Here is a 12863-nt window from a genome sequence, read left to right on the forward strand (position 1 = left end):
TAAAACCCGTTTAAGATGATTTCACAGGGATGACGAATCGTATTAAGCGGCTTCTACTGTAAATCTATGTATTTGTTACAATAAACTATATGAAGACACTGAAGGAACTGCATTTTATGGCGTTATAGAGAGTTGTCGTTAAATGGAGAGAAGAAAAACGTATAGATAATCCATGACTCCTACTTATTAGTCATGGTCAACAACAATTTGTAAATAAAAGAAGAAGATTTCTTAGAAAATTCGTATGCATGATAATAAAGCGACAAAAGAACGTACACAGCTGCGCAGTTTTTTACTAATTTTAGCAACATTACTTATTACTCAATTGTTGTCGTTATTAAGAGTGGATGTAATGCTATGTAGATTATCATTGTATGGGAGACAAGCTAAACTAACCAAAGCCAATTGATTTCGACTTTAGGGAATTGTTCGTCCATAAATCGAGGGACGTTATATGCAGTTTACATTGTATATAGTCTTATCGCAAGAGGACACCACTTAGAGAGACAAACATGATGGTGCTTAGTCCCATGGACACTTGTAGGCCGCTTCGTTAGTCTTTAAGAACCTTATTGATACGGTCAGTATAAGATGTTTGGATTAGCTAATTACGTAATAACTTAGAAGTTGGGTCTGAATGAACTTGCTTGGTAATCTTCGCCAATCATTAATCGCGAAGTTGACATTGTCACAAAATGTACTAATACGGTATCAGACGCTTAGCGTCTACTCAAAAAAGAATCACTGACGTTATAGTGAAAGCAAAACAGTGTTTGTTAAAACCTGTCAAAGCTAAATATTTTTCTATGCGAAAACTTCAGCGACTAGAACATTCGAATAGGGGCCAGTTCTGGCCATTTTTGCCTCTTATAACTTAGATAAATTCAGTTCCATCAGGCATTAAAATCTAAGGCACTCCTAGCAGACGTCATCAAATCTCTAATACATTTAATATTAAGTGTATAAATCAAGCAAAAGCTCAATATTTTGCAATTTCGCTCATTGGTCGCGCGACATGGTCATTATATGTTTTGATTGGCTAAATACGAAATAATTAAGAAGGTCCCTTAAACTGGGGCTGGATGAACCGACTTGGTATTACCTGGATCTCAACATTTTACGGTTAAAAACTGACATTTGCCGTGCTCCACCACTACGCGCTACCAGTTGCCCACTGAACTATTTCCAAACCAATTCGACTAATGGTCCTTCAAGAAAATATAGCAATTCTTAATTAAGGCGACGCATTCGCGAGCCTTCTGGCTCATAACCTCCTGCTCGTTTGCCTCGTGTTACACAAACAAAACTGAGTTACTAGTAGTATGGAAATTCTATAACGAGCTGTCAACAAACAACTGTCAACTGTCAACAACAAATGATTTCACTCCACATGGACAGAAATACGGCCATATATACCAATAAGCGAAAGCTAGAGTTTAACCTTTCGATAAACGCTTAACAATTGTTTATTATGAAATAGCATTGATGGAGCCGACGGTGCTCGAAAGCAACGGTGCCAAAGGTTAGAGATTTAATAGCACAAAGAGAAGTTGATTCCTTGGAAGATGGGAAGCTACTTTTGTGGACACGTTTCCCGTGTCACCTCCCTTGGACAAGCAAAGAAGCTTGGCCGGCCGCAGAGCAGTTAAACGGAAAATAATAAACGGCTTAAATACTATCAACTTTGATTTGGTTCCTTTTGGAGTAGAGACTCTTGGGCTGTGGGGTTCTAGTGCTCAGGCGCTAATTGAAGATTTAAGTTGACCCCAGAGCTGGTGCTTTCCTAGCATGACGAATAAGCACCGCAATACAGCGAGGAAATGCTGCCAGCGTTAAAGGTACACTGCGACAAGGAACAAGCTTTATAAATTTGTTTTGATTTTCCATTAAAAAAAATCGAAAAATGATCTACTATATGCATATTTACAGAAATTGGTTAAATAAAGTTTAACAAAATGCTTTTATCATCATAGACACGAATACAAATAATTCAATTATTTCATTTTACCTTATTAATACTAAGATTATTACAGAATTTCATTAATTTTATTAGAATTATTACTATCATTGTTATCGTTATTATATATTTTTGTCACTAATGTCTTCGAATCAATCGTGGTAGGGACAAGAAAAAGATGGTGTGTCACGGAAAAATGTGACGGTATTTTTTTTCCAACGCTTCAATAAAATTATTATTACACAAAAACAGTATTTTAAATTATGAAACGATAAGTTCACTTTAGTTATTAACTGAATCCAAATAATTCTAAAGACGTGGTTATGAATTGGTCGTAAGTATATTTTTAAAGGCGCTTTTTTTTACCTTGTCAACGTAAACCAATTTTTTTTCTTACAATAAAGTTCACATAGTGACTGTACATTACAATCTAGCCTATACAATAATTATGGCTAATTTATGTTATACAATAATTTATTATATCACGAATTTTACACACAAACACATCAATTATATTAGAACATAAGCAAGCAAGGGAAATTTAGGTTTGTTTTGGTTTAGGTTGATTGGTCCTTATTTGGTTAAAATAAAACTTCCTAATAATGAGAAGAGGTGAAGATGGAATGTGGAAATGTGTTTAATTTTTAAAAACTGTAGATTTATATACAAAAGTTATCCTACACTGGCCACTAGTGGTAACATGTGGTACCAAGATGCGAAGGGTGCGTAGACAATAAAATCGAGGCGCGGCAAAAAGTTGTCCTTTTCTGCGCGCAACCGTCTAAGGGTAAGAACGTGTTCTTCTCAGAACAGTTTGATATCGTGGTCTAACGATAACGCCAATTAACTGTTCTTTTCAGAACATATTATTGTTTCATGACGATAACGTTTACAACTGTCCTTGTCAGGACACATCACTGTTTTATTACGACATGTACTAATCACCTACAGGAATAAAATCGAGGCGCGGCAAAAAGTTGTCCTTTTCTGCGCGCAACCGTCTAAGGGTAAGAACGTGTTCTTCTCAGAACAGTTTGATATCGTGGTCTAACGATAACGCCAATTAACTGTTCTTTTCAGAACAAATTATTGTTTCATGACGATAACGTTTACAACTGTCCTTGTCAGGACACATCACTGTTTTATTACGACACGTACTAATCACCTACAGAAACAATGAAACAAGCAACCACAAAAAATACTAAAACTAAATGGAAACTACGACGAGCATGATAAATAAAGTTACGGTAAGTTGGAAGATTGTTGTAAAATATATCAAAATTATCATCAATGTTAGTAATTAAGTGTTTACTGGACCAATAAAAGCCGATAAGCGAGCCGTAAGTACGTATAGAAGACTTTTAGTTCCAGTAACTCTAGTATTACAAAGATAGTAATACAATAATATTGTTAACTTAATTTTAACAATACTAGTAGCTTTTAAATATTCATTAACAGTCTTAGTGTAAATATTGTGTTTACAACTAAACTCAAAATAACTCTATTCGTATAGGTAAACAAATACACCTATGAACGTCAGAAAAGAAGTTCAATTAATAACTAGCAGTTCGCAAGTCAAGGGCGTAGAGCGGTCAAGAAGAACTGGCAAGAAACTTTCCGCCACTCCTTTTAATCGCTAAATTTTGAGTTACAAAAATTGTTTGAACTAGAGCAAACTACCTTTAGTAACTCAAAAGGGTCGGTTTAGGCCTCTTGTTCCTTTGTATTAAGGAGTTGGATTCTCATAGTTATAGCGTGTTTAAGTGAGCTAAGAGAAACCGTTTTGCCGTTTGACATACTATATCCAAAGACCCTTGTGTTAATTGTTTAGTTACTGAGAAAACTTTTAAAATAGGATAGAAGTCTATAGGATATCCGATGATATTATGAATTAATTAATATTCTCCCCTAGTTAATGATTACTTAGATCGAACTTATTTAAAAAAATTCAAAAATTCTTTATTTGTTCAGATATAGGTACAATAGAATTCAGATTTAGGCCTCCCTAGTAAGTCAGAGACCTGTGACAGGGAAGCTTCGCTCTTCTTTAAATTTACAAAGTTTCATCAACCAACACAATTGGTTTTAAAAAGAAATAAATAAAAAAATAAATATATGAATATATTATGATGACTATGTAATGTGTTTGTGAAAGACGAAACAAATGTGTGCGCGTGTTGCATGAAAAGAAGGATTTAGGAAAAATTATATTCGATGATTTAACAATGCTTCTGTTTTGTTGTAGTTGAGTGTACCGAGCCAATGGTTTAAAGTTGTTTTACATTTGTGGTATGTAAGATTATGAAAGCTAAGGGTTTTATTTAAACTATTATAGAGATAAGCTGAGCGATTGTTGTATTGATTACGTGCAAAGGTAGTCTTGCTTATTTGAATGATTTGGGTAGATAATATAACTGCTAGATATACAAAATGTGAATAGTGAAAAAAGCCTAAGACTTCAAAGGCGTCTTGTGTTATAAAACGTTTTGCAAAACTACAAGTAAAATATTATTTCTCTCAAATTGTCTCTTCCTCTGTCTTCGGCTCCAAACGCCGATCAATTTCGTCTTTACTAGTCGGTAAAGACTGATACCACAAGTGCAGTTCTCCGGAAATTATCCCTTTGACACATTAATTTATAAGATCTTTATTTTTAGCATCTGAAATAGGCAGGTCGGAGTATGCTCGAGGTATCGTATAGTATTTTAACACTTCTTATAGTTCTTCTGTCGTAGGTAGGCCAACTTGCCTTATTTTCCATGTGTGGTGTTGGTCTGAACTTCTAATATAGTATATTCAAGGACCATTATGATCATACCAAAACTTAACTAGACCTGGACATTAACTCTCAAATCGGACACACACAATGATTACCCTTTTTCCATTTTCGACTTTCTCACATCTAAAATTTCCGAGTAATGCAACTCTTTGGCAATATAAGGTGGTGCTGAATCCCTGTTTCTTTTAGAGCGAGCACATTCTCTGTCTATTGCGCTATACATGGAATCCACTTCCATATGGGTATGACTACTCCCTTAATATTTTTGTTCTATCACTTCAACAGACACATCGGCTCGTTTTGTTAAATTTACAAAATGTGCCGTGATAAATAGGTTACTAATTTGCTCAGCGCATTTTTCTCTATACATATTTATTTCTTTCACATAGTTTGGTATTTGAGTAATCCACCAGTGTATGGCAGTGGCAATCTCAATTTACCTTTTACCATCCATCTCATTACAAGTTATACAAAACGCTTCATGAGGAGATTTAGCAGTATTGTATAATATTAAACGTTTAACTTTCTAGTACATCACTGATTGGTATATAGGTTACAAGTCATAGGTTAAAAGTAAATAACTATGTATCATCAGTAATAGACTCTTCATCCAATTCTTTAGCGTGTTGTGCTTCATTCTTTCTAAAACTATGTGATTTATATTCTTCCTTTAAACGTTCTGGATGTAACTATCATAACGAGATTTTAAGTATATCACCATAAATGTTTTAATCCATTTGTAGTATAAAAAGTCCTATTATTTCTTACTTTGGAAATATTTTTCAAATTCAATAACATTAAAGATTGAACAATAGATGTTTGGATTTTATGAATTTTGGCCTTTTCGTGTTTTGACAAATTGCTGAATTTCATTCCAATTCTTTAGTCGTTTTTAGTCGATCTAAATTCCTAACTATGGATTAAAAATGTTATTGTAAAAGTAATTAAATCTCTTTATTTTCAAGCTATGTTTTTGATAAATAAAAAATAGTTATCGTGATTTCATTATTACTCTTATTTTTTAATAGGAGCAAATAATATATTTATCTACTTTTCACTCATCGTAGATCGGAAACTAGGATACCCACAAAATTTACCGTTAGACAGTTAAATAAAGAAAACAATAATTATTTTATTGGCATTAATAACTTGTTTTGCCAATTATTTGACTTAATTAGTTTTCGCTCTACGGGGATCATCTGTACGTCCTACAGATGTACCCTAACACATAAATAGTGAATGTATAAATAAGTACACGATGTCTGCACCAAGAGTACTAAGGTAAAGATACCGGCAAACATTTTTAACAAATGTCATTGCCTGCGCAGAAGCGATTTTTAGGTAGAGTGACGTATCGATCGCGTGATTGGTGAATCAGTTGACGTCTGTGTCCCGCGCTGTGTACGATGCGCTAACTTTCTCCCACTCCCTTGTTTAATGCTCAAGAAGTTTGCTGGTATCTGTAACAGACGGAGTCCTGCTAGGATCAGAGGCTCAAGGTAGTGGGATTATCTCAAAGCAATGTGGTGTCATCACGATAAATAAGGGCTTGATGTAGTCTTTGCCACTTTGACAGGCAGCGTGTAACGAATAAAACAGAGCAATATTCAAATCTGATTTATTGTTATAAAAATCACACATACATAATATTATTTATTATGAGCTGTTACCACCAGGCAAGACCATCGATTCTGAACTCTACTGCAAACAATTGATGCGATTAAAGCAAGAAGTTAAGGGAAAGCGGCCTGAATTAAGCAAGATGAGGAATGTGGTTTTTTGGCCACTCAGTACAAATTAAAAGAGCTTGGCTGGGAGGTATTAATGTATCCGCCGTTTAGTCCTGACCTTCCACCTGTTTCGGTCTCTTCAGAATTCTTTACGCAGTGTCAGTTTAACATCACGAGAGGAAGTCCTCTCAATGGAAAATGAAGATTTTGATCAGTCTTTTGATCAGAAGAAGAATTGGATTATGTCCCTACCTACAAGATGGCGAAAAGTTATCGAACAAAACTGTACCTACATACTTTAGTTGAATGTAAATAAAATATATTAAAAAATGTAGTCAAATTTTCTTTAAAAATGCGAAGAAACTTTTTCCCCAACCTATTATACAACCTCACAGCCACTTGGCCCTTCCTGTCAAAAAGGCCCTTAAGAGGCCTTAACGGATCCGGATGAACGAATCACTACAAAACAAAATAAAAGCCGTCCTCGCGTCCGTGACTCACAGCAGACGACTAGCGCAAAGTCGCGTGACAAAAACCATTTCAGCTGAGCTACGTTCGCTAAAGGAGCCTTGGCAAAGCTGTTAAGGCCCTTAAGGCCGCCACCGAGAATCCATTAAAAAAAATAGTTCTTCGCTCCGAGGTAATTGACCCTGCGACGGATCCAGCTGAGCTCCAAGTCTAGCAGGAGTCGCCCTTGTGCTAGCGGTCAAAGTATATTTTCAGCAGAGCTTCGCTCGCCAAAACAGCCCGAGCTGAGTTGTCCAGACCAGGAAGATTTTATTTAAATAAGGGGTTATTTACTAGTAGTACTACATAATTTCATTACCAGTCTAACAACTGCTGGCTGCTGGTGGTCTAACGATGGTTCAGGATCCTCCCAGCAGCATCTTCCTTCACCTATCTCAAAAACGGTTTCGTAATTTTGGGAGCCCATAGCTATAGCTTACGCTATCCATAAACTATATCCTTTCTTGGCGAATTTCTCTTTTATCTCTGCCTTTTAATAAATTTATTAAAGAAGTTGCATTAAAGAAACGCTGTGTATAAAGGCTTACTACAAAGTTAACGATTATCTAGTTGATAATAGGGCCTGGGACTAATGGTACAGGCTACTTCTAATTAATTTGCGGTATTTGTTTTAAACTAAATGTTGTTTGATAATTTGCTATTCTAAAAGAGTACCGAAAGTTTTTCATGGGTCTACACCCTCTGTCGTCTTTGCTGATGAGTAGGTATGTCTGCGGTACAAATTTAATGACGAAGAATAAGTGATACCTGTATCTTATATTCCATAATAAACATGTTTTTTATCTGCAATGAGGCTGTGGAATTCACTTCCCGTCCCTAACGCTTAGCTCCTTCTCTATCTTCTTTTAGATTTCTTCAGTACAAACATTACCTGTCCACATCGTATCCCTAACTTTCTTACTAACTGATGGTACCTTTTTAATTTGTTTTTTTTTTCTTTCCTATATTAGTTTTATCTAAATAACATTCTTGCCATATCTTACTTTTTTTACAATGAATGTCAATGTCTATATATGACATTAAAGACTTTTATCATTACTAATCGCGTACAAAAAGTAGTTATCACGTAGTTTTATTCGTTTAAAAGCAACCTTGACATTTCCGTACAGTATAAAAAACATTTTGACTATTCAAGTTCATTACTGACGTCAAGCACTGTTATTTTTTTTTATATTTAAATTTTAATAAAATCACACGCATTATTGCTCGATATTGTAACTGCAATAATTATTGCATTTCAATTTGTTCATATTCATAACCAAAACATGCGTCGAACAAAAACGTTAAAATTTGTCACGCCTTAATAGTCGTCGCTAAACGTTAAGAGCTAGCTCCACCATTTGTCAAATCTAATACATTATGGATGTGCTTTAAACCCTCAAACCTCTGCCAATGAGACACTGGATATCTCTTACCAAATAGTTCATGCAGGAACATATTTTTTGTTGCTACATTAGCAAAAACAGCGTTATTAAAATTTCATGAGTGTTTTATGAAACTCAAACTCTGAATATCTTTATTCATATCAGTAAACAAGTTCACTTATGAGTACCGACAGAAACTAGATTGTTGGTCACGCGTTTCCAGTGTTGGTTGTGTCTTTCCATGACGCGACGAAGAATTGGGGGCAAACGGGCAGTAAGCTCGTCTGATATTTAGTAATACTAACATTGCCAGAATGCTTATGTGCCTTTAAAATCAAGGAGTGTTTAAAGGATCCTAAGTGGAGTTGGTTTGGAAATACTTTAGCAGCTGCTTCCATATATTGTCTTTGTACGTAAAATCTTTCGGCTTGGAATGTTTAATCAATATTGACTCATAAATAATGAATTAATGAAACAAAAATCGCGAATGACGCAAATCGAAAGTCTATTTTTCAGGGACATTTTTTATTACGATTACCAAAAACTGTTAAACAGTTTCCATCTTCCGGCTTCGCTCGACATTTATTATAAATTGTTGTTTATTATACCATGTAGCAATCTAAGGAAGGACTATTTGTTCATTACAATATAAACGTTTATTTCTTTTATAATGTAACAGGAGGCTAACCTGATGATGGACACTGACATTGCAAGAAGGCTCGCAAATGCAGGCCTTTTAAGAATTGGTACACTCTTTTCATGAAGGACCTGCCTTTAAAAACGCTCAGGTTTGGAACGACGGATGTCGATGTGATACGGATGGTATTTTCTATTCTGACTCGACGTCTGATGATGAAACTCAGCTGTAGCTGGAGCTAGGAAGTCTGAACTCTACAACACACTCCATTGTAAATGCTGTAGAAGATGCAGAGAGACCCCACATCTACGCAACGCATAGAGATTAAGCCGCAATGAAAGTGCGCAACGATCAGTATCGTTGACGATTCGAATCGCTCTTCATTGAATATGGTTAAGCGGAAGGAACTGGTACTGGGGAGTTCCCGCCCACAGATGAAAACAGTATTCAATATGGGGCCGAGTTTGCGCTTTATAGAGTAGCGAGTGATGGCCCGGAGATGAGTAATCTTACAAGTATATCTCTCCTTGGTAATTTTCATCACTGAAGGTGCCTGTCCTGATGAGCCATTAACGATACGTCGACTAGCTGCCTCCACACCAATCTATCCTCAGCTTGTGCATTAGGGAAGTTAAAAGCCAATGTCTTTATTTGGGTAGGAGATTGACCCCGACTTCTCCTGCCATCAATCCAGCCTACCATTACCAACTTGACGAGACTATTGCGTTCTCTCCTGGTCAGTATTTATATATTCCCAACTCCAGTAATTATATAAGAAATAATTATAATAAACATAACCAAAGATGGAATATATATATATATATACGAAAAGGTACAAAAATTTACAATGGAAGTAAAAAAATCAATTTACTTATTAACTATGTAGTATCTAATTCGGCTGGGTTCTGGGATGGTGTATAAGTGAGGGTGTCTATGTGTGTGTGGTATATTGGTGTGCTAATGATGATAGTACTATGGATATTTTTAATACTCTTAAGTATATTCCGCGATAGCTCAAATTAGGCGTATATTGCAAAAAAAAGTGCGTGCGTACAAAGTATGTCAGAAGTGAAACTTCTTTGTAAATTAATTATTACTAAGGTAAAAGCCCCAATAGATGATCGTGTACCAGCATATGATCACTCCATGTATATGTATATCTATATTCACAATGTTTACACACTGCATACGTGCTGATGATAATGTAAATAAATCTGCATTTACAGCACAAGACGTCAGAATTGCCATCTAAAGTTCTAATATGTAACTAAACGAATACATCCACCAATAGCGTGTATTTTTTCTCGATCTCCCTTTCTCACTCTCTCTCAATCGCTCTCTCCCTTTTCTTCGACAAAAACGCTGCAAATCTTCGTGACGTTTACGTCAAAATTATACATCACGTCCACCAGGAACCTGGGGAGATGGAATAAATTGCATTGGAAAATGATGACGAGGATGTGAGACACGTAGAGAAGAGGCTTTCACTCCTTCGAAGGTCGTTTAATGGACTTAATGTAATACTGATTATGTACACGAAAAAACGCCTTGGTACCTTGACGAGTGTTTTGAGTGAGAAGTTATCGCACGCTACACTCAGTTTGCTTGTTTCCTTTCGAAGCATTTTTGACAACTGCCACAGGGACTAAACTTTTAAAATGTATTTTTAATGTTATTATTACAGTTTCACGAAGGCAGGATCAATAATGATAGCAATTGAAAGTGAAGGTTCATTATAAAGTCCTTAATTTGTAAAAATAATTTAAATTAATTGGTTTAACTACGTCGCCATACACTCATTGATGCAATTGATAACAGAGTACACAAGTAAGCTTTTAAGTGTTTCTTAAAATAACTTAAGGTCTATATAGACAAACGTCTTTAACACGACGAAAACCTTCCCTTCAAGGAAATCTGAAGTTTAGTCAAGATGCCTTAACAGTGTATGTAGAAAGTCGAAAACTTATTTTTTATGAAAATGACAGTTCGTGTCGACAATTTTCGAGATACGGCTTGTATTGTCTGTGACAGAAACTATCATAGACACAGATGCAATAAAAATTTACCTATTTTAAAGATCTATGGTTTATCTATACTGTGAAAAGAGGACAAATTTATAACTCGTGTAACTTGTAATTCTTTTGTATTGCATCGCAATTCATTAATCCGTCAGATTAGAGAGTCCTTTTACTTTACCCATGATTTTTAGATTTTCTCCTTACTTTGGTTGGCTGGCAGAAAACGCAATACGCCGCCCGTTGAATTCCTCATATTTTTATGTTTAACGTTCTCTCTTTTTCAATAAATATGTGTAGCTAGTCTGGAGTTATGTAACCTAACTTTAGTTGAGTTATATAGAAATATTTATGTTAATAATTAGAAGCGGAAACAAACATCGTACAATTGACGCCAATACTGAGTCCTTTAGTTGTTCCCACGCTCATAAATTGTAAAACATTTCCATTAATATCCAATAACATAAGTGTCATTTAGATTTACGAACTCTTCAATATGTGAAGTTAGTTTTTTGTTGACTGGCTGCCCACAACAAGGAATCCTAGTGTCGATGCCAATGTATAATAAAGTCTTTCTTACTTTCTGTTAATCTAGCGTCAAAACTTCACTACCCCTTATGTTATCTCAGTTATAAGCTCATGTTTTAAACCATTAAAGCCAGTGGTCCCCAGCTTTAAACAAAACGTTTTATTTTAATATAGCCATACAACACCGAACTTAATTCGAGTACAACAAACAACTTTAGAGGTTATTAATCGATAATTAGGGTTATTTGAAATTAGTTGTAGGCGGTTATTAAGCAGCTGGCATCACAGTGAAGATGCCTTTCCAGTAGTGTATATAGAATCTCGAAAACTAAACGTCATTTTAGTGCGGGAGATCGTCGTGTGGTATAACGTGTCCCCGTGCGTAAACACGCTCGTGTACAAAACTCCTTACAGAAAGTAAGTCACGAGGGTTTTTTTTGGACTATACCGTTGTCGCAATATAAATATAGATTTTTATTTTTAGTCTTAATTATATCGATTGGTTGCCACATACTTGTTTTGTTTTATATTGAGTAATAAAACACCGAACTATAACTGTACATTATAAAATCAGTAAAATACCGTGATACGAGTTTCATTTCTCCGTATCATTTTTCCCCTTTGATTTATTGAAATGCCTTTAATCCGTTATAGAACCAAAACACCACCACAGCTACTTAATAATAGACATCACCTTCTCCGGGACCCATAGACTCGCATAGCGAAGTACTAAAAAAAAGTCGACACGACCTTCGACGCAATGAAGGCCTCCACTCTACTTGTCTCACATCCTCTTCCATTAATTCCATCTTCCCAGGTCTCCGGTGGCATCCTCTCATTTTTCTTACTGGGCCATTTAGTAAGGGTCTTTGTGATCCATCTGTCATCTCAAACGCGGCCAATGGGACTGGCCCATAGCTATACATATATTATAGCTTAGGAATCATGAGCACACCCCACACACACCATCATACAATACAGCCGAATTAGGTTTTACCTGTAACCTAAGTTTTTGGACCTTTAAAGCCGTTTCAGACCTGGTAACAAAACAACATTGCAGAGGCGGAGGAAGCTGGAATGACGTGGATTGAAATAAGAAGAGCCGGAAGTACCGATCAGACTGGTTTTCTACACTGAATGACTTGGGGGACATAGGGACTTTAGATCAGATATTGGTTTAATGACATTATGTGGGTAAGGCCATTATGATTTTAGGTAAATTGCCTGAAACGTCGTTGAGGAGAAGAAACTGCTGGCATAAACTAATAATAACATATTATTGTATATATCAGATAATAAATAACAGTTGTTAAGCTTCCTATAAG

The sequence above is a fragment of the Pieris brassicae genome, chromosome 14, assembly GCF_905147105.1.
Source record: "Pieris brassicae chromosome 14, ilPieBrab1.1, whole genome shotgun sequence".
In the NCBI taxonomy this organism is placed as follows: domain Eukaryota; kingdom Metazoa; phylum Arthropoda; class Insecta; order Lepidoptera; family Pieridae; genus Pieris; species Pieris brassicae.